This window comes from Pinus tabuliformis, chromosome 6, assembly GCF_031772625.1.
Source record: "Pinus tabuliformis cultivar Carrire ecotype Pingquan chromosome 6, CPIR1, whole genome shotgun sequence".
NCBI classification, from domain to species: Eukaryota; Viridiplantae; Streptophyta; class Pinopsida; order Pinales; family Pinaceae; genus Pinus; species Pinus tabuliformis.
Window position 1 is genome coordinate 789,084,933 of NC_142292.1, and position 5,192 is coordinate 789,090,124.

The window sequence follows — 5,192 nt, forward strand, 5'->3', positions numbered from 1 at the left end:
ATTGGATTAATCATGGTTTTAAAACCCGGTTGAGTTGAACCAGTACCCAATCAAACTGGCTGGTTCATTAGGCTAAGAGGTCAACCCAACCAATGACCCCGGTTTGGGGCAAGGGAGACCCGGTTTGACACCAAACCAACATAAACTGGTATGATCCACTTGATCCCATCATAACCCAGTTAATTCATGAAACAAACCCACATGTGCAACTGCGGACCCACAAATGGTGGTTTTAGCGGATTGTCAGTGGCTTTTTTTTGGTAAACTAGGGGTTGTTTCCTTGACAAGTTTGAGCCAAACGATGTTTTTGAAACTCGCCATGATGATCACATGTCTAGTAGTCGTGATGAGTTTGATGAAGAGTGACTATGTTGATCACTGATATGTAGACTTATAATAGATTTCTTGACTTAATAACTCCTACACTCCAAAAGTCATTTAAAGCCTCATTGATAGTGTATTTTGTTACTCATATATATTTCCATTTTAATATATTCATGCTTACTTCCATTTTAATATATTCATGCTTACATGACATATAGATGAGTAAAATTTACATATCAGGTCTCTAATGATTTGGAATCATCATTTTAAATCTTAAAAGTAATTGTTGGAGTCTAGTTTTTCCGATTCTAGTCTAATAACACGTTTGATAGGTGGACTAGACAGGGTCGGTTCCCGTTCTAGTTTTAAAACTATGTGAATAATATAAAAAACGAGTGATTAGACATATCCCAAACAAAATTCCAACATCTTATAAAGAAAAATTCATGACATAGGTGGTGAAAATAAAATTAGTCTTGTCACAGTTGTAGCAGCTAAAAAAAGCCCAATTATACTTAAACACTAGAACAATCAGAACAGACACCAATCATACCGAACTCTGACCATAAAAAAATATCTTAGGCACTGACGTATGAAACATTCCAGTCCAGCAGATTGAGAAAAATAAAATACAACCATGTCACCGAGGCGCAACATCATGAATCCTATTGCAGTATTTCCAGACACCATACCACCTAGAAAATTTCTTGGGAAGACGAGTTTAACAGGAAGCTCCAACTTCTTGGTTATTGATTGCAAACCCAGAATATTAAGCATGTTTGCAACTGTGTGAACTGGATTTGACGCCTACTGTGTGGTAACTGAAACAATGTGTGGAAACTGAAACCATAACATTGGATCCAAAACATCGCTCTGAAAAGAGCACCCAGAAAATGTCGTACACAAATAAACATACGAGAAGCAGCGAGAAAATTTTGATATTTGGCGACCAAACATGGATAGCAAAAGTGATACATATAGAAATGCGCATAAGGTTGTTTAATATCCAGTGTCCGGATAGAAGCCAGACAATCACCAAAGCTGAGCTCACAAACACCAAAATTCCCTGCATCCTAGTGAACGTTCGGTAGCAGCATCGAGTAACCATTGGATAAACTGACCCAAGCTTAGAATTTATGTAAGAAACATAAGGGGATAGGCAGAATGCAAGGGAAGATGCCGAAGCTACCACAATAAAAGTTGTCACAAGATGTGACATTGAAGAAAATAGATATAACATCAAAAGAAGACAGCACGAGCTCGCGATACAAATCATGAGTGCCTGAGAACTATACAAAGTCATTGAAGATTCTGAAAAATGGAACAGGATCACCCATGGCCACAACAACTCCTGCTTGAGATACAACTTGTGCAGATAGTTCAACTGCCCTCACAACTGCATCCAAATTCTCTGCCCTCTTTGTAGAAGCAGAAGCAACTTCAACCCTCTTTTTGGCATCTTCCCTGGAAGTTGCAATGATTGAATGGGAATGGCCCTGACTGCCTTCAAGAAATCCAACTTCACTAGAGAAAATAACATCATGTTTACCATAAAAACTCAGAGCCTCCATTGCCATGTGCTTTGCTTGTAAGTTGTAAGCATCAGATGCAATCTTGGTTGCTACTGCTGCAGCCTTAGCAACCGATGTAGCAACAGTTGTTGCCACAACTGCAGAAGCAAGCTTAGCTTCAAAGTTCAAAACTAATTGAGAATTATTTTGAGATGCTAAGTGACTCCAAATGCCCCAGCTGTGCCTAACCACAATAGCTGCAATAGAAGCAACATCTTCAGCATTCAATTTCGCCTATTCTATACGAGTTCTTGTTTCCTCTGAAAATATAATTTTTTTTCCAGTTTCTCCTCTACTTATTACTTGGAAATGAGAAATAGAAGGTGTACCCGGGATGCCAGTACCTTGTGCAATGAGAGAATTTGAAGTAGTTGAGACAATCATTAACGACCCAAGCTTAGATATTGGTGTGGGTTCAGTAGGGTGTTTGGGAACAATGCATGTCACTTGCAAGCAACCAGTTCAAACAATTTCTTCTGAAACACTTTTCTTTTTCCTCTTTCTATGTTTTTTCTCCTTGTTGGACTGCCTACCAACTACCAAACTTGTTTTTGGAACATTTGTACCAATATTGGTACCAGTTTGAACTATAGTAGCCCCCACCATACTTGGGAAATGAGGAACGACAAGTGTCATTAGCGTATATGGTACAGAAAAGTGATAAAAAAGTGCATCCTGAGTTCCTTCTGGAACTGCAAAACTAGAAATTTGTAAGCTAGACTTTGTTGGTGGTCCTTGAGGAGGAGCCACCCATGGCCCAAGGAAAGGTAAGTGAAGCATCCAAGGAGCAGCACTTCCTAGTGTAGGGTAGTGTCCAAGTTGTACAAATTGATAGAGATGCCTTGTTGTAGTCATTTGATGGGGTTCAAGATGCAGACTCCTCTGAATGGTGGACCATTGCACCCCTTCATTCACTGGAGTACTCCACACTCATGGTGACAATGTGAGTGGATGAAGTGGACTCATAATTTCCTTGGGGTATTCTTTCTCCCACCCATCTAGTCGGAAATAAATGGCTCCTTCACATTTCCAAGTCTGTTGAACTCATTCCTAAAACATGATTCCTTGCATTAGTGGCATTAACTGATGCAAAAGGAGTTGTAATATTCATGACTTCAATAATTTTTCTAGATATTGTTGTTGTGCTTGAGAAAGGGGTGTGAATAGGTATGTATGAGGTATTAGAGAACCCCTTCCCATGAATACGATCTGCAACAATATCCCAAGCATTCTCCCACATACTCCTGCCTCCATCTGATGCAGAGGAACAATTTTGAGATGCCGACACGCAATATGTTAGAGATTATGGAGAATATCTTAGAATAGTGAATTGGTTCACGGTACCTCAGGATAAGAATTAGTTTCTATTTCGTAAGGTACAGTTCTAACTTCCCTAAAACCATGATTGCTATATAATGTGTGATGTACATTGAGTATGTAGAGCGTTTTGCAGAGCCAGACTCTCTATCACAGAGCTGACCAGTGGATTTTTTTTATTAATTCAAACATCGCTTTTTAACATGGTATCAGAGCAACAGGGTTGAGAAAGTTGTTCGCTGAGTGAAGGATTTGGCCGGCGTGCCTGAGGTGAAATCGTCATGTGGTTTGGGGGAAAAATCGCGTCGATCCCACTATGAAACTCCCTGCATTTTATTTTGGGCGATCGTCACGAATCCGTGTTGGCTAATCGCACTGACTGTGCAAACAAAAAAAGGGGGTTGCATCTTGGCGGTGGCTGCTGAGAGAAGGTTGCGATGACCCTATACGTGGTTCCTCACAGGACTGTCATGGAGAGCGCGCAGTGTGGTGGAGACTTGCCCAGAGGCCACATGGAGAGGGCGCGCAGACTGCAAGGGATCAGCCAGTGCTAGAGGCTGTTGAAAATACCAGAAATCAGACTTGTGGAGATCAACAATTTCTATCTTTGACATAGATCTGGGGTAGATCTAACATATATTTTTTTTACCTATCAATTTTTTTTAATCGCCAAGATGAATAATCAAATGATTGAAACATACTTGAATGAGCATAACAAGCTTGATGGCTCCAATTATGCGAATTGGAAATTCAAGATGCAGACTCAGCTAGAAGTACAGAGTGCTTGGACGAATGAAAATGGGGATGAGCAGAAGCCAGCAGCTGGATCTGCATCGATCCTCGACTGGGAGAAGCAAGAAGGTAAAGCAAGGATGCTGCTAAAGATGTCATTGAAAGACTGCATCATACCACATATAAGAGAATGTAAATCAGCAAGCGAAATCTGGGGAATTTTGAAGGATTTGTATGAGATCAGGAATACAAATCATTTTTTGTTCCTGAAGAGCAAGATCTTATCCGTGAAGATGGAGGAAAATGAAACAGTTGCTTCCTTCATAGCGAGGATCAAAGATCTGAAGCAGAAATTGATAGACATTGGTGAAACAGTTGCAGATACAGATCTAGTAACCATTACCATGAATGGTGTGACAGATGACTACCAAATGTTTATTACTGGGATAAATGTGAGGGGGAAGATCCCAAAGTTTGAAGAAATGGCAGGAATATTAATGCAAGAAGAAGAAAGAAGATTGACTCTAAAGCCCCAAAGTGCAGATCTTGCGTTGATGGAAAAAAAGGACTTCTTCAAAGGAAAAGGAAATCCACAATAGCCAAAAGGAGGAAACTCATACAAAAGAACAAATAAAACTCAAGGTATGCATTCGAATAAAACCAACTCTTAAATTAAATTTTTTTATTGCGGAAAACTTGGTCATATCATTAAGGAGTGAAGGAAGAAGAAATATCATGAACAACAATAGAAGTAGAAACGACATCCAGGTCATCTTGCAAATGATAATCATGAGCAGAACTTCAAATTCTTCATGGCAAACTTTGATGAGAATGTTGATGGAGACATCTGGTATGTAGATTCGGGAGCATCAACACATATGATGGGGAATAAGCAATGGTTCGAAGATTTTAAAGAAATCAACGACGGAGCGCAAATCTACCTAGGTGATCATAGAAGTCATCAGATCAAAGGGTGTGGAAAAATTTCTGTCATTTTACCTAATGGTACTGTAAGACAAATTCATAATGTCATGTATGTGCCAGTGTAACAAAGAACTTGATTTCTGTATCCATGATTATAGATCAAGATCTCAAAGTTGAATTTTTTAAATCTAATTGTTATATTAAAGATCTGTTAGATGGTATTAAGACTATTGCTACAGGAATTCGAACAGGAGGTATGTTCAAATTGGATGTAAGACCAGCACTTCTTCAAGCATTGACAGCAGTGATTTTGACTACAGAAGA

General features: G+C 39.4%; 1 pseudogene; it reads right to left on the reverse strand.

The window, feature by feature from the left end:
* Positions 1-855: 855 nt before the first annotated feature.
* Positions 856-3,826, reverse strand: LOC149261122 (signal peptide peptidase-like 1 pseudogene; annotated as a pseudogene).
* Between the last annotated feature and the right edge of the window lie 1,366 nt (positions 3,827-5,192).